Source organism: Pongo pygmaeus, chromosome X (assembly GCF_028885625.2).
Source record: "Pongo pygmaeus isolate AG05252 chromosome X, NHGRI_mPonPyg2-v2.0_pri, whole genome shotgun sequence".
Lineage (NCBI taxonomy): Eukaryota > Metazoa > Chordata > Mammalia > Primates > Hominidae > Pongo > Pongo pygmaeus.
In genome coordinates, this window is record NC_072396.2 from 10,102,746 (window position 1) to 10,120,869 (window position 18,124).

Sequence of the window (18,124 nt, forward strand, 5' to 3'; positions counted from 1 at the left end):
AGTGAGATTCTGTCTCAAAAAAAAAAAAAAAAAAAAAAAAGGAAGAAGTTTACAGACTATATGATTCCCTTTGTAGGACCTGCTTAAAGTGCTGAAAATATACAGGTGGACACCAGATCAGTGGCTGCTACAGATGTGGAGTAGGGATGGGAGCACGTGCATACAAAGGATGGTTATAGGAGAGTGCTTTTGTGTTGAATGAAGAGTTTGGTACCTTGACCAGAGACACAGTTCCACAGATGTACACGTAGGATCAAACTGCGTAGATTATACGTACACAACCAGTGAATGCAGTGCAGAAAGGATGACGATAGTTTGTGTTCCAGTGAGCATTTCCGTCCTGCCTCCTACTTAGTGGTGTTGATCCTCTTCGACAGTAATGTAAGATGCCAAGATGGGAGGAGACAGGATGAAAGGTGCACAGCACTTCACTAGTTTTGCAGTTTCCCCTGAGTCCATACTAATTGCAGAATTATTTAATTGTAAAAAAGACTATACCAAAAATGTAATTCAATGTTTCTATTGTCTGCAAAGCTTTGTGTGTGTGATAGACGGTGGTCCATAATGCAAAGGCAGCCAAGACATTTTTATTATATTTCGCAGGTCGTTAGCCGTATTGCAGGCCTAGGGCTGGGTGGGGGTATTCTCTTGTGTAATGGATTCGAGTGGCAGCCCTATTAACTGAGAAATGGATGGCCACACAGACACTGTGGGGCCATTGGAAACAGAAGAATCAGCTGGAAGCAAGCAGCAGTTCTCATACGGACATTGCTTGAATGTTTGCAGACTGGGGACTGTCGTCTCTGGGTGGGCAGCATTTTTACTGGGGGAAAAAGTCGGTGCATGGCTTCTTCCCTGCTCATTTACCAGTGAGTCTTAGAATGCTTTTACAGTATCCACTTAGAACCTGCAGTGTGGAGGATTCTGTTAGATTTATGTGTTCAGCCTGAGAGAAGTGGGCAGATTTGAGGGTCTTAACTTCTGAAGATGTTGTGAATGGCCACCACATATAATGCATTAACCCCACATTTTCAGCCCCTTCATTGAGATCAGGGTTTCTCGGCCTTGGCACCATTGACAATGGGGGCTGGATCGCTCTTCATCTTGGGGGGACTGTCCCGAATACTATAGGATGTTCAGCAGCATCCCTAACATTTGCCCACTGTCTATTACAATGGAGAGAGAGTGCGCAGATATTTGTCAAATGTCCCCTGGTGGGTAAAATCAACGTCAGTTAAGAAGCACTGATTCATATCCTTTAGTTGTAGGATTTTTTTTTTCCTTCCAACTGGTTTTTCTTGGGAAGTAGAGTTTTAATGGCATTCTGATTTCTTTGCCCTTCATCTTATGTTCTCCTTGGGCTTCATTTTGATTCCCTTACCTGCAGAACTCAAATAGACGTTCACAGCAAGCAAAACGCATTCCTTGTTATTATTAAAATTTTGCAGGTATTTTTTCCCTTGAGGAAGGAGAAAGTCTGCCAAAAGCATTCTCTGGCAGATAATAAAATAATTGAGAGTAGCAGACTTTCCATTTGATTTTTCTTTTTTGGCTTGGCTCCTGGTGAGGAAGTTAGTTAACCAGGAAAAGGGTGTTACTGAAACTGCCTTTGCAAATATTGTAACGGAAGAAATTATGACAATGAGAGAAATCTGACATGGCTGACTCCATCTTGTCTCTAGCTTCACAGGCTGGCTGTCTTTCCTCATTCCTGGTTAAAATCAACTTAATTAAAAACTGATATCCAAGCGCGCTCTCTCTCTATATATATATATGTAAAAGGCCTTGGTGCTTTTTCGCTTCTTGGATCTTGTTTGTTTAAGAAAAATTTTTCTTTGTTTTTCTTCTTAGTCAGCTGAATTATTTCCCCAGTCTGTTTTCTTGCCACTCTTGATGCCCACATGAGAGGACCTAAAGTAATTTCTGACAGCCCGGGACTCCTTGGGAAAAACACAGGAGGTGCCACATACCCTGTTTTGAGAAAAACCTGCGTTTTCTTCATGGAACCCCAGGAATTGAAGGAGGCTAGATCCCTCTCAAAATCTAAGGCTCTGTTCCGTGTTACCTGATGTATTTTGACTTTGGGAGGTATCAGAAATTACTTTGCAGGAAGAAGAGCTTTTAGCCTGTGTGTGTAATAACTAGGTAGGAAATAATACTTTAAAGGATGGCTAATGGCAGTTATGGAAGGATACTCAGCTCTTTGCACTTTTGGATTAGAGAAGCATGCTGTCAGCCACCTAGAAGGTATGGAAATATTTCTACCCCACACTGAGAGATGAGACTCCCTTGGGGGATGGGCTGATTGGCTTTGGATTGCCTTGCAGTGGAATGCAGGGTAAAAGCATTGCACTCTCTTCTCCCATTGCATTCCCCTCTTTTTGAGGATCCAAGATGTCGTATAAAAATGGGACCCTTCATTTGGGGGATCTGTTTTTGCCTTCCAGCTATGCCTGCTTATTAGGCCCTGAAAACTACATGCTTTCTTGGCTCTGTTCCTATAAGGGCTCCACCCTGAAGCCAGTAATCCAATTAGGAAACTTAAAAATTGGCAGATAAAAAATTTTACAACTACCGGATCCCCTTCTGTCTGTGTATTTATATGTGTTGTGTGTGTGATGTTTATATAAAACATGTTAATGTTCCTATTAGTTGACTTTTAAAGAAAAAAAGTGCTAAAAAAAATTGTCAGAAAAATAGAAATGTTAATGCATTTAGGTCACGTGACTCATCTTTGAAAAGTAAAGGCAATTTAAAATATTATTGGTAAAGTAAAATGTCTTCAACATTTAAACATTTGGTCTAAATTAGGCAGGTCAGATACTGTTTGCTAGATGCTTTAAGCTCATAAACTACTGCTGTGATTTTTAATAATTGTTTGACTTATCTGTTTTACAGCCATTGGATTCTAGATAAGGCCTGGGGACACGTGGAATTAGCCAGGTGCCCTAGCTAGGCTGGGAAGAGTCAGACATTGTCTGCAGCTCTGTCTTTGTCCTGGGCTCTATAATCTGATACATGGTTAAAATTAAGCTTACCTATCAGATATTACACCGCAAATTAAAGCTACTGAGAATTAACATTGTAATGTACTGGAGAAACAATTTTACCTATAAGGTATACAAGGAAAGTAGAATGTATTTTTGGTAAAATGTTATAAGAAGGTATGGAAATACGGTTTTTGTTAAAGGGAAGGTAATGTTGTCTAGTTCAGGGGGTTTTAAGGATCATCTTAACCTAAAAGAGCGATAAGACAAAACTGCAAGTTTAAACAAGCGGGAGGATCACAGGGTCAGGAGATGGAGACCATCCTGGCTTAACATGGTGAAACCTCGCCTCTACTAAAAATACAAAAATTAGCTGGGCATGGTGGCGGGCGCCTGTAGTTCCAGCTACTCAGGAGGCTGAGGCAGGAGAATGGCGTGAACCCGGGAGGAGGAGCTTGCAGTGAGCTGAGATCGGCCACTGCACTCCAGCCTGGGTGACAGAGCGAGACTCCGTCCTCCACGCCACCCCCCCAAAAAAACAAGCTATAAAGGGTTTGTGAAGGATTGATCTTGTAAAGGAAGTTCTGTGTGTATGAGGAAGTTGGCTAAGATTTGAAGGAGATTATTTCAGTTTTTGGTAAATTAAACATTAAAATAAAAGCACACTGATGCAGGGCTCAAATCTGGGCCCATGTGTCTGAATAATGGTTTTCTTAGGAAATTAATCAGCTGTTTAACAGAAAATTATAAAGGGTTTTAAAAGGTTTTTGAAAATTTTACCTGATGGTCAAATGAATTAAGATTATATAGATTTGTTTATAAGGTTTTGTTAAGAATTGGGTTTAACATTAATAGTACACAAATGCAAAGATGAAATTTTGCTTTTTCTTTTAAACAAGATTTTCATGTAATATTAAGGGATACAAAAGGTTTTTGTTTGCCCCTTTGAGTAAATGGCAGGGAAAAGGAAGAGGGGAAAGGAAAGAGAGATTCAGTTGGCTTCATGCCGTCTTCATTGGGTCCTGTTGTTTCGAAAGCTGAGGCTCCTGTCAAAGTAAAGATTTTTTCCTTCGTAAAATTTTTGAGTTATCATTTTGGCTAAATGAATGACTTAGGTATGGTGACCTGGGATTCTATTTTGTAATATCTAATGTTTTAAATCTTTGATATTTGACAAACTTGCCAAGATCAAATTCTAGGTTATGTTTTAAAAAAAAATTAGGACACCTAAAGTCCAAAAGAGATATATTTGGCTTATTTGATATATTAAAACCATGCAGGAAGCATTGTCAAATATAAAATGGTGTTTAACTTTCTTTGGGTTATATTCATATAAATATGTTATTAGTATGTGTTACAAATCTGTGTAAGATTCCTATAATTCTGGTGTTTCAGTATATGTTATCATTAATAATTATAATTGTTATGTTAAATTGTTGTGTGTCACAGAGATGACCAAGAATTCCTTGTTGATTGCATCTTTATGGCTGTCCTGAGGCTTCTGTCAACCATAGACAATTATTGTCTTGTGTTGCTCCTTTTCAGAAGGCAGTTGTTATATTCAGCTATAGGACTCTGACAGGTACTCTTGAATGCGGGTCTCTGGTAAGTTTAGAAATTGTGCCATTGGAATAGGAAAAAAAAAACAAAAAAACAAACTTTTGGGACTCCCGTGGAGAGCTGATGTGTTAAACATTGCTAATCCCTTTGTTATTCAGAATCAAGAGAATGTTTTCTTTTGAGCTATTTACCACTTTTAGCAATTGAATAAGATAAACTTGTGCAAAATTTACTGTGAGCAAAATTTGGAGCATGTTGCTTTTTCTCTACCTGATTTCTGCAGAATTTATAGAAACTATTTGAGTATTCTCAACTTATGGCAGTGTAGTTATTTGCAGAAGTGCAGTAAGAATCTGTTCTCTTTTGTAACAGAACAGAATTAGAAACACTGGTTATTTTACCAAGGCTTTGACTGGAATGGCATGCATTCAAATATAAACAGACTGCTTTAAGGAATCAAAGTTGACTTACAGAGCCAACAAAAGCCCCTCAGGAAAACGCCTCATACCTTGTGCGGTTTCTGTACAGGGTTCCTGACCTGTGGTAAGTAAAGAATGTCGTTTTCTGGCAGGCCTAGAGAGCCCCACGTTATCTTGAGACCTTGGGTGGAGGAAAGAGCCTATTATGGCAAATAATTCTTCTTGCTGCACTTTATACAAATAATCAGTCCAAGCATAATAAGACTAAGACTTATTTTGCAAGTAAATTTGTCTTACTATGATTTGTCTTTAGTCAAAATGGGGACTAGAGAGAGAAAAATTATGTTTCAAAAAAGTATAAATTTCTTGAGTTTTCAGTGTTTTCTGTTAACCCTGAATTCTTTGTGGGCTACAAGTCCCCAAACGAATGCTTTCAAATTTTTCTTCCACTTTTCTAACTTGGACTCAATAAAGTGCTACTACCTTGTTCCTGAGGCCCCGCAAGCTGAAGCTTATTCCTCGTAATATAGGCAACAAAAACGTTTCAGATTTTCACTGCCTGCCTCATCTATAACGAAAGAGGCCTAACCCACCTGCATTGCCACCTCCTGATATGGGAAACAGCTGTTTAATTAAACATCTAGTCTCAGGACTAGGAAACTGACCTAAAAAGAATATGGGATGATATATGTAAAATGTGTTCTTTCCTGTCCATCCCAATCTGTCTGTCTAACAACCACTGGCTCAAATCTCTCTGCTAGCCGCCCCATGTCTGATTGGTTCTCAGAGATGTTCACCTGGGTCCCTCAGAGCTTAAGGTCAAGTCTACAAAGGCTTCGGAAGCTAGGACTTCTACTCTTTATCCTAGGACCTTATAGTTCACTGTTCACTTAAATGCTGTGCCAAAACTACAGATGACCATACTAATGCCTTCGTCATGCAAGCCTTGAAACCCCAACCAGGCACATGTGAGTACATGCAGACAGCTGCAGAGGGGTTCCACTCCTTTTACCTTGGGGTCTGCAGCTACACCCGCTATGCCCACTGTCAGCGGGAAGAAGTTAGAGCAGTCGTCTCTTCTTTTTCCATCTTCATAGCCCACACCTTAAGAGTAAGGTGTTATAAAACCCAAAGGGAGGGATTGAAACCACCTTTGCAAAAATTATAACTAACTGAGAACATGTTGACAGTGAGAGAAAACTGACGTGGCTGACTGTCTTGCTTCTAGCTCACAGGTTGACTGTCTTTGCTCATTCCTGGCCAAGCTAACCTGGGGGAAAAATTTAGTTTATAGTTTCAATGATAATAGTCCTTCCCCAAAACTAAATGTTGTTGTAAAACTAATGAAAGGCCACCAAATTAGGATGAGAGGGGCTTGAATTCTAAATAATTTACCATTATGCCATCACGCCGTAATAATTTGCCATTATGCCGGCAGTCAAGATTTGCATCTTCCCCAATTACTCTTGAAGATAACATCACTGTTGTAGAACCTAAGATTGGCCTTTGAGATGTCTTTTCAGGCGTTTGCATTTCTGACAACCAGATTGCCCCACTTGGACCTGCGAACAACCGGTCCTGTGGCCCCCCCACTGAGGAATGACTCAGCATAAGAGGCCAGCTACAATTCCCTATGATTTCATCTCCAACCCAACCAGTCAGGATGCTCCCTACCCTACCCCCCTGCTCACCAAACTATCTTTAAAAACCCTAATCTCTAAGCCTTCGGAGAGACTGATTTGAGTGCTAATAAAACTCCAGTCTCCCGTACAGCTGGCTCTGCATGAATTAAACTCTTTATTACAATTCCCCTGTCTTGATAAATCAGCTCTGTCTAGGCAGCAGGCAAAGGGAATCCATTGGGTGGTTACATTACTCTTAATATTTGTGAATAATTGCATCTACAAAAATGATTAAGTGGCTTTGCCCACTGTAATCCTAGCAGCTGACAAATTACTCTGTAGACTCCACTGTGTTTCCTAGGGCCGTGGAATGCCTTCTTATGCAAGACACGTTTCCATGGATTCAGGAAATCATTTTAATGGTTCAGCTATCTTAATTTAAACAAAAGTTCAGGGCTTATTGTTCAGCTGAGTCTCTAAAAATATTTTTTGACTGCAGCGGCTCTTTTACATTGCTAATGTGTATCCATGTTTAAAAAAAGAATCTTTATGAAACAGTGAAGGCCAGCATTTCTTTGAGGTGTTGGCAGTCTTTGCTTGAGGAATAATAAAGGAAAACATTAGTTTCATCAAATAATAAAATAAAGAAGACCTGAATAAAATGTCCACATTAGTAGAGGATGAAAGTACCCTGAAACTCTGCAAAACAGTAATGTCTCATGCTTTGATGTGATCTCATTAAGTGAGAGCAGCACATTTTGCTGGTGTGTTGGGACCCCCAAGACCACCCTCAGGCCCAGTGGTTTGCTGGAAGGGCTCACAGGACTCAGTACCTGCCACACTTACGGTTTATTACCGTGAAATAATACAGATGAAAATCAGCAAGGGGAAAAGGCACAAGGCACGAAGTCCAGGTGAAACTAGGCACAACCTTGCAGGTTGTGTAACCCCCAGTGGAGTTACAGAGAGGCTGTTAATTCTCCCAGAAGAATATATGATTGGCCATGTGCGGGAGAGTGGCCAGCCGGGGAAGCTCACTTGAACCTTGGCGCTCAGGGTTTTTATTTGGGGGCCATTCCTGTGGGCATGCGGCCCATGCCGAGGGGTTCAGAAGGAAAATAGGAGACTACAAGACTATCCACACCACTTCAGGCCCATGCCACATGGAAATCTGGGTGAGGTTCTGTATCTGTCGTTTGTGCATTTATGCATATGTTAGATGTCAATGATAAAAACTAATTTCTAAGAATGTGTAGGAGTGGGTAAGTAGCTGGAGAACGTGATACCCAGGCCTTTCATATAGAAAAGAATAGCACATCACCCTGGCCAGCTGTGTGGCATGAACAATTGATCCTCCTCCACCAAGTATGTCCATTCTCCCTTTGCTAAATACAGTGGTGTAGGTTTGCAGAGCCTCTGCTCACATGGGAGGTTATGAAGGGGCTAATTGTTCAATTACCAACCCTCTCATAACCGTGCTAGTTGCAAACAAACTGTTTGAAAAGACTGTTTTGCTAAACTGTTCTCTTGGTGTGATTATAACCATTTACAGTAGCAAAATGCAGGAATCCAGAAGTTCTTACATTCCAGATGTTCATAACCATTCCACTCTCCTGGTTCCAGTGCAATTTCAGTTGTACCATCTTTTCTAAGTTTATTGTTCTAAATTAAGACTTTCCATTCTTATACTCATTAATTTGTTACAGGGAGAAAAAGCAATTAGAATGAAAATCAGTTGAGTATTTATAAATGACAGTTGTTTAAGTATACATCTTGTTCAGTGTAGTCAAAAATTCTCCATTGGTATTGACACCCACAAAAATGGTTAGATTCTGTTGAAGATGCACATAAGCCTTAAATTTCACTTCCTACTTTAAAAATTGGTGACGATGTGAAAATGTCTAAGAGAGTCCACATTTCCTGTTTTGGATAAGATGAAATAGCCACTCACCAAGGTGCCTGTCTTCCGAGTTTATTCACCGTTACGTTCAAGACTTGCCTGCTCTGAAATTCTAATGTGACCTTAAAAGTGTCCAGCATTGATACATTTTATGCCAGATTCCATTCCCTTTCTTGCTTTCCAGACCGAACAGCAAGCGAGTTGTCTGGACTGTGAGACACAACACTGTCTGTCTTCCCTGAAGTCTCTGTACATCCCTTTGCTGGTGCCTCCTTCTCCGTTCACTTCTCAACTACTACTGTCCTCAAGATGATGTTCTTTTTACCCTCCCACATCTGTGCCTGTAGTAATATGCCACTCCCTTCCTCCTGAAGTCTGAGTCCCATCCCCAATCTCTCTGCTGATCCCCCAAGTCTGAGTGTCCACTCCCAATCTCGCCAGTGACTCCTCCCCTCCAAGTCACGGTGTGTATCCCCGACTTCTCCATTGCCATCCATACTGATATTTTGAATGACGCTTAACGAGCACTCTTTAATGTAATCCCACCCTTGGTACCATCACCATTTCCCTACCATGGTCTGTCCACTCCAAAGATAAGCTTCCTCTACCCTGTGATTATGTCACTCTTTGCCTTAGTCCATTCGAGCTGCTATGACAAAATACCATAAACAACAGAGATTTTTTTCTCACATTTCTGCAGGCTGGGAGTCCAACATCAAGGTGTGGGAGATTCAGTGTCTGGTGGGGACCCGCTTCCTGGTTCATAGACGGCGCCTTCTCACTGTGTCCGCACATGGTGGAAGAGGCAAGGGAGCTCTCTGGGGTCTCTTGTATAAGGACACTCATCCCATCCATGCGGGCTCCACCCTCATCACCTCCCAAAGGCCCCACCTCCTAATGCCATCCCCTTGGGGGTTAGATTTCAATATATGAATTTAGAAGGGCAGAGAGAAGCATTCAGAATTAGCACTATTTAGTAGAAAAACATCAGGATTGTGTTCAAACATTTTTTTCCATGTTATCTTTCCTACTGCGTCCTTGTCTTCAGTTCCCTCCCCACCACCTGGCACCCAGATATCCTACCCTTGTCAGTGTTACCTCTATCCCCCCATCACTGTTTTGTTGTAGTAACAATATCTCACATGTATCAAGCACTTGCTGTGTGCCAGGCATGATTCTAAATATTGACAGATGAAACTGTTTATTCCTACCAATCCCTAGGAAGTAGAAAACAGCTCCATCCTCATTTACAGATGAGAAACCCAAGGTACTGAGAAGGTACTGAGAAGGTCCTGGCCTACCCAAGTCACTTCAAGGAGGTCATGCAGCTGGGATTCAGAACATCATCCATCTGGCTTTGGAATCTTTCTCATTTTTTCATTTATTCAACATTCATTGAAAATAATGTAATAAAAATTACATATATGTATCTATATCTACGTATTAGATACATATGTATATATAGCTATCATGTACTACGTGATGCTTTCAAATACAGTCGGCCCTCCATATCCACAGGTTCCCCATCCACAAATTCAACCAACTGTGAATCAAAAATAAATTGGGGGCTAGGCGCGGTGGCTCACGCCTGTAGTAATCCCAGCACTTTGGGAGGTCGAGGTGGGTGGATCACCTGAGGTCAGGAGTTTGAGACCAACCTGTCCAACGTAGTGAAACCTCATCTCTACTAAAACTACAAAATTAGCTGGGCATAGTGGCGCATGCCTGTAATCCCAGTTACTTGGGAGGCTGAGGCAGGAGAATCACTTGAACCCGGGAGGCAGAGGTTGCAGTGAGCTGAGATCGTGCCATTGCACTCCAGCCTGGGCAACGAGCGAAATTCTTTCTCAAAAATAAGAATAATAATAATAAATTGGAAAAATAATACATTGGAAAAAACAAAAATAACAATACAACAATTAAGATAATACATATATTTTTAATTTTAAAAAATGGCAGTTTTATTAGAGGAAGTATGAAAATATGAATTAAGGTTGCAGTGAGCAGCACAGCAGAGAAGGGGCTGCCTGCCCTCCTCCCCCCGCCCCATATATATTTCGTGCGTGAGACAGGGTCTCACTGCGTTGCCCAGGCTGGAATGCAGTGGCATGATCTTGGCTCACTGCAGCCTCAGCCTCCTGGGCTCAAGCAGTCCTCCCACCTCAGTCTCCCCAAGTAGCTGGGACCACAGGAATGTGCTACCACACCCAGCTAATTTTTCGTAGTTTTTATAGAGGCAGTGTTTCACCATGTTGCCCAGACTAGTCTCGAACTCCTGGGCTCAAGCGATTCACCCACCTTCGCCTCCAAAAAAGTGCTGGGATTACAAGTGTGAGTCACTGCACCTGACCTATTTATTGTTTTTTAAAGACAGAGTCTCTCTGTGTTGCCCAGGCTGGAGTGCAGTGGCACAATCATGGCTCACCGTAGCCTCAGCCTCCTGGGCACAAATGATCCTCCTGCCTCAGCCCCGCCCCCCAGTAGCTGTGAGTGCAGGCACGGGCCACCACACTCAACTAATTATTTTTATTTTTTGTAAAGATACGGTCTCATTTTGTTGCCCAGTCTGGTGTTGAATGCCTGGCTTCAAATGATCCTTCCACCTCGACCTTGCAAAGTGCTGGGATTACAGGCATAAGCCACCACACCCAGTGCCAATCTTAGTTCTTTGCTCGTTATCTGAATTTTCACCATATTTGCATATACCTGGAGTATTTTCTTAATATTTTTCTTAAATTCAAACAGTTGCTTTTTATTAGATATACCAATACCTATTAGTATACTAGTTTCATTTAGTTCTATTGTTCGCATAACGTACATTCAAATAGCTATTAAATTTCAAACATTTGCCCTCACGCTACTTAAAATTATTTTGAGTACCATCGGAAATGTGGAGGCCACCAGAGAGTACTTGATGTCCAGGAATGCGGCAGTTGTCACCTTTTCTCCAGCAGCTTGAGAAAGGGCATAGAGTGCTGTCTGAGCTGGATTTGAACCAGAAGTTTTTAGGCAAAGTAAGAAGAGCACTTCAAGAAAAATAAAGAGCAAAACCCAGCATTTTTGAGGAGAATGCGCCATCTTGGTGATGCGGACCTAGGACACATGATGGCAGGAAGGAGGAAAAGATGCTGGCAAGTAGGGTTAGTGGCACATTAACACCAGCTGAGACACGGGAACCTGTCCAGTTAGAAGCCATTGATTCATTGTTGAAAGATAAAACTGGACGTAGTGTGAGTAAAGGATGACCTGCCTGCTTGGTGAAAAATTAGTAACCACAGAGGTGGCTGTCAAAAGCAACCAGCAACCAGGGGCAATGCTTATAGTGTGTTAGGTAAAAGAGAACGCGGGTACAATACTCTGTGGCCATGATGATTATACATAGAAATTCAGATGCACAGGCCGGGCGCGGTGGCTCACACCCAGCAAGTAATCCCAGCACTTCGGGAGGCCGAGGCAGGTGGATCACCTGAGGTCAGGAGTTCGAGACCAGCCTGGCTAACATGAAATGAAATCCCATTTCTACTAAAAATACAAAAATTACCTGGGCGTGGTGGCATGCGCCTGTAATCCCAGCTATTCGAGAGGCTGAGGCAGGAGAATCACTTGAACCTGCGAGGCGGAGGTTGCAGTGAGCCAAGATCATGCCATTGCACTCCAGCCTGGGTGACGAGAGTGAAACTCTGTCTCAAAAAAAAAAAAAAAGAAGAAAGTAATTAAGATACATAGAGAAAAGGGACTGGAAGAACTCCCCCTATGTGAGAACAGGAGTTGTGTTGATTGTTTAACAATGTGAGTTAATTTCTCCATCTTCCAAATTGCTTTCTCTTATATTCCCAAAGTCATATCTTGACTTTTGTTTGAGTGTGATTTGCAGTGGTGCTATCCATCGTAAATCTCTGGTTTAGCATTCATGCTGTCTTCCAATTTCCAAATATTGAATCCAGAATTCATGAGTGTTCCAAGCTGCTGGAGACCACACTGTAGGGCTGGAGGACATGAGAGTCTCTGAACCTAGCTCTTCTTAGTAGCTGACTTGCAGCAGGAGCTGAGGCTTCTCCTGGCATCACCTCCACTACAATTCTCTGTGAGCATTTCCAGGAAGCAGCACCCCCTACCCCAGCCGAGGCCCCTCCAAGGTTGTCTCGTTGTCCTAGCCCACCATTGCCCTGGGAGGAAGTAGCCACATGAGTTTATGGCCTGAGTAATGCTTTTCCCTCCTGGATGCTTCCCACATCTAGAGGATATGAAAATAGTCTTGGCAAGGGTGCCTGGTCTGCGCTTGTCAGTGGCCTGAGCTGTATTCAGCCACCACCCTTGGGGTCCAGGCCAGATGTTATGGCAAAACCCTATTTTAACGAGATCCTTCTGGTATTTCTTTTGGACGCCATCCGAGGCAGCTTCATTTTACACTAAATTCCATGTTATGGTGGGTCATCTCAAACAGGTCTGCAGCACATAAAAATGTTCTCACTGCACTCTGTCTTCTGTAGCAAAATGTTGTTGGAGGTTAGGATGGGAGTTGAGGACTGGGCCTTGAGGATTTTTTTCATATAAACACATTAAAATGGAAAGCTGATATGAACGTGTTCAGTGATATAGACTGCAAAGGCAAAAAGAATTCTCCCCAGCATTTTTTTTTTTTTTTTTTTTTTTTTTGCTTTTTACCATGGATATAATTGGAGTTTACATATGATAAGAACTGCTTCTTGGGCAGAAAATGTAATCCTCTGGTGAGACTAATCCGTCACTGTTGAAGTGAAGGGAACCGGTAGTGAATTCGCCCCACAGATGAAGATAGGATTTCTAATTCCCTCGCCTTTTCTGTTTACTGTTCCTAACTCCATGAGAGTGTGTGTGTGTGTGTCTGTGTTTTCTTCACCATTTGATCTTTCATCCCGGCTCCCACTTCCTCGTCCTTGGCCTCTCTTCCATGTTTATTTGTATCACACCCTCCCCACCTCCGCCACCTTGTCCCAGCACTGAGAGGAAAGTGGGCAGCTTTCCAGGCAGCTGCAGTCCTGCTGGAGAAACCTTTATGACCCAGGAAATATTGACTGAGGAGAAGCTGTGCTGACTCTGCTATGAATAGGGAGGTTGGAAAAATGTCAGCATTTGCAGAAACAAAAGGAAGTGCTACATGTACGTTTTGGTTTCATAATGACTGTATTGTAAAACCCCTTCTCTTTAGCCTACTAGATTGGACAAGTGTGTTAACCAGTGGCTGTTTGGTATCCATTGATCATAGAGCTAGACCAACAACCAAAGTTGTTTACCTCTCATAAGGTGGCTTTTGCAGGCATGCCAAAATCATATTATAAAACTCCCAGCCACAAACTCTAACATGTATTTTCACTTCCTATCCAATAAGGGATATCCCCACCCCTTTACTCCCCGACTACTGTAGTCATAAAGGTGCACTCCTAGTTCCTCCCTCCCTCTTTCTCAGCTTCCCGGTCCCTGTGTGTGATAAGGTTTCTTGTTGCCCTGTGTGGCATGGTGTGGCACGCCCCAGCATACTCCCTTCCTTGGGAACTGAGTAATAAATTCTTTCAATGGCATTAGCCTCTTTGTGTTGTCACTCAGTCACCTCCATAAATTAAAACCCTTCAGGTTTTGTTGGCACCGTAAGGTAATTTATTTTCTCTACATAGGAATTTAGAATTGAAAGGGACCTTGTAGATCATTGAATTCCACCTGTCCATTGGTCAGAAAAGGAAGCTGGGGAAACTGTTAAGGGCAGATCCAGGCCTCGGAGCACCTGGTTAAATGTGTTCTCTCCATAAGCCTAAGAAATGGTACCAAATTCTTAGTCATTGCATCCGATATGATCCTTCCTTCTTTCTTCTCTTCTGTTTCTTTCCTTTGCTCGCAAGACTGGTGTATCACTTTGTCCCCCAGGCTGAAGTAAAGTGTGTTTGTTGTATTGCATTGGTTTTTTATTTGTATTATTATCATCATACTGTTCTTTGTTGTTTTTTTCTGGATATTTTTGGTCTGTGGTTGGTTGAATTGGTGGACGCAGAACTATTGGATATGGAGAGTCAACTGTATATAAAATCAGGTCAGCATACTTTTCCTGTAGAGGAGCAGATAGTAAATATCCTCAGCTTTATGAGCCATATGGTCTCTGTTGCACCTACTCAGCTCTCCCATTGTAGTGTGAAAATAGCCATAGACAACACATCAACTCATGGATGTGGTTGTATCTCAATAAAACTTTATTTACACACACTGGCAGTGAGCCAGACTTGGTCTGTGGGCCTCAGTTTGCAAGCCCATGATCTAGACAGTGCACAGATAGCAGATGGTGCCCATCAGCTTTGGATAGCTGTCAGTATTACAAGTATGTAAGTCTGTTAAATACTTTAAAAAATTCCAGTTTTAATGTTACAAATTGATACCTTTGGTGTTTGTTTTAGCTGAAGATGCAAAAGCAACCCCACAGCTGCCTGAGTATTAAATTCTACTTTTCTCTGCTAAGGAAGCAGTATTTCGAAAGGCCAGTGATTGATAACTTAGCAGATTTTGCTGATGAGTCAGGCCAACATTAGCTGGGCGTAGTAGTTCACTGTATAACTCAATGGTTTGTGAAGTCATTTGTGAGGGGTGTGGTTTAGCAGTGTCATAATTGCAAGAAACGCAATACATGTACTTGGTTTGTTTTAAATGTTTATGTTGCCTAGTTAGATGAGACAAATTCTTATACAGACTGTTTCCTCTCTTGTGAGACTATTACACGTTTTATTCCAAATGGACAGGACTTTACGTGGAAGATCCTACCATCCTTTATAAAATGTCGTCCTTTGTGTAAGCCTTTCAGTTTATCATGATTATACTCTTTTTTTTCTCCCTGGGAATAATTTTACCTCATCTGATTATGCTCTGTTACTGTGTGTTATCTAAGGTCTATGACCAATTGCATGCAGAGGGTGGCCTGCTTTTCAATAGCAACAACCAAGAACCAAGCAGAAATGTAAGGAGGGTAGAGCTGGGGGTAGTGGCCTTTCAGGGTGTCAATTCCCCAAGCATGGTGGGGTTGATGGGACAATATTGGAAACATTTTTGGTTGTTACGATGGGAGTGTGCTACTGGCATCTAGTGGGTAGAGGCCGGGGGTGCTGCTCAACATCGTACAATGCATGGGACTGTGTCCCCCACAGCAAGGAATGAGCCAGCCTAAAAGTCAGCCATGCTGTGGTTGAGAAACCCTGCTGTGAAGAGATTCATCAGGGATACGCCTCCTAAGTAGGTGGCAAGCCTAGTGTCTTCAGGAATGTCTCTAGGCTGGCCTACTGGTGACACCAAGGACACTAACCCATCACCCTCACACGATCTTTCATCGAGGTACCACCAAGCTCTTTGTTCTCCTGCCCTTTAACTACTTCTGCACCTGCCGCAGGGGCAGTCCTTGATGCTTCGTTTGTCATCGACATTCTGGTGTTTGTTCCTACGGATGTCTTGTTGGGCAGCAGAGATGTGTTCAGAGATGCAGGAAAGCTGAGGAGGCACAAGGCACCGAATTCTCACCACTCTGGCAGACTGCAAATGAATGCGCCCATTAGCCCTGGAGTCCAAGTGGGAGGGGTGAGATGCTGGCAGGTGTGGAGGCAGGCATTACCTTCCGCAGCACCCTGGCACCTGGTTCCAGCAACTGTGGCCTAAGAGGAAGTGGTCAAGCAGCCTTTATTACATAGTCCTTGGGCATTGTCTTAGTTTGTATGGGCTGTAACCAGTACCTTAGACTGAGTAATTTATATACAACCAAAGTGTATTGCTCACAGTTCTGGAGGCTGGGAAGTCCCAGATCAAGACGCCAGCAGATTTGGTGTCTGGTGAGGTCCTGTTTCACATGGATGGCTCCTTCTGTGTCTTCACATGGTGGAAGGGGCAGGGGAGCTTGCTTGAGCCTCTTTTATAGGGACACTGATCCCATTCACGAGAGTGGAGCCCTCATGATTTAATTGCTTCCTGAAGGCCACACCTCTTAATACCGTCACTTTGGGGATTTGTCTCCCACATACAAATCTGGGGGGGACACAAACATTCAGAACATAGCAGGCATCTTCCTGTCCCAGAATGAATATCAGAACCAGCAAATATCCTAGTGGCCATTTCATCTGACATCCTTATTGTTCCCGCAAGGAAAGCTGGGACAGCAACCTTTCCACTCAGCTGTGGTCTTCTCCCCATCAAATGTGTCGGGGGTCTGGCTGCTGTCCCGTCTACGTGTCTCATCAGCACCTCAAGGTACTTTTTATCCCTATACCACAGAGGAGGAAATGCAGGCCCAGCCAAATGAAGCGACATGGGCCAGGCACCCAGTGGCAGAACGAGGACAGAACCCAGCCATCCTGCCTGCTGCTGACATTTTCTCCATCCAGCCCTCCTGCTTGCCTTCATGAGACCGCATGGCCAGAAATCAGTAAGAAAGTCTTGCAAGCAAGTGGTCTGAAAAACCATTGCTCTAGAGGCCATGTAGAGATCCATTCAGAGAAATGCAGCTAGTGAAAATTTCAGCAAATAGGAGGACTTCTGTTAACCATGGCATGGAATGCACATCTTCCAGGTCTTTATGAAGGTGCCTAATTTCCAGTCATGACAACCTACCCTCTCCAAAAGAGGACCCAAGCTGATGAAAGACCTTCAAGTTACCCCTGTAGGACTTTATCCTGCGCATTTGTCATTGTGCATCTGCACAGGATATTCCTTTTGGCAGACGACTTTCAGCTCTTTGCAGAAGTCTCAGACGCCACACCCTTCGTCCATCTTTACTGGTTCATCTCTTTGTTCCAAGAAGACTTAATTGAATGTGGATACTGTTGTCCACATGATCTAGAAATGAAATCTATGTTGGAGAGCATAATCATGTAGAGAGATAAAGTTATGCAGCCAAAACATGTACTCAACATTAAAAACCCAGATGAGAGAGAAATCAAGGGCACACTCCCGCCGTGGGTTAGACTGAGCTTTGCACACCGTTCTTTGTGAGTTGCCTGAGCTGCACCCACGCTGGCTGCTGTTCAGAGCTGCCAGTGGTCTAGCTGAGCGGCCAGGTGGAAATGGAGTCCGTGTCCATGCAGGGAATTCAAGAATTTTGGTTCCTGTGCTTGTGGGTGGGTCTTGGAGTGTAAAGTAAAAAGCGGAATCTCGGAGTCACATAGTCTACAGTTCACAGTTCAGTTCAGCGTCATATCACATGGTCCTTGGGCGGGTTACCTGATGTCTCCAATGTTTGTCCTTCTGTGTGAAACAAAAACAGTACCAATTCCATACAGCTGCTACAAAGACTGAGGTAGTGGACAGAGTGCCCAGGTTTGGTTGAAGATGGTAATGTGGTCAGAATCGGCTCTGTTTCACAGAGCATGTGACTGCAGGTACCAGTTCTGGGGCCCAGTGCTGCTTGCGGGAATGAATGAGTCAGAGTGGATGAATGAAATGTCCCAGGAGCATGAGACTTTCCTTCCACAGTTGCTCCATCAGCCATGAGGTTTGCTTCTCAGGTGCCGTCATCAGCACATAATGCTGCATTCTGGTGCATTCAGTAGATGTTTCTAGATACTGTTTCGTGGTAGCTAAGAGTGGTTTCTGGCTGCCCAGACTTCGATCTCAGCCCCACCCCTACAAACTGAGCAACAG

The 18,124-nt window shown here is 42.9% G+C and overlaps 1 protein-coding gene across 8 annotated transcripts in view; it reads left to right on the forward strand.

The window, feature by feature from the left end:
• The window catches only part of TBL1X (transducin beta like 1 X-linked), a 256,300-nt gene that overhangs the window by 200,271 nt on the left and 37,905 nt on the right, over positions 1-18,124 (forward strand). Inside the window, exon 1 of one of the 8 annotated variants that reach the window (XM_063660437.1) lies at positions 5,072-5,090. The exons of the other annotated variants lie outside the window; for them this stretch is intronic. The gene's annotated coding sequence lies outside the window, so the exon portion shown is untranslated. Of the gene's footprint in view, positions 1-5,071; positions 5,091-18,124 lie in introns of those variants that run through there. 8 annotated transcript variants of the gene reach the window in all.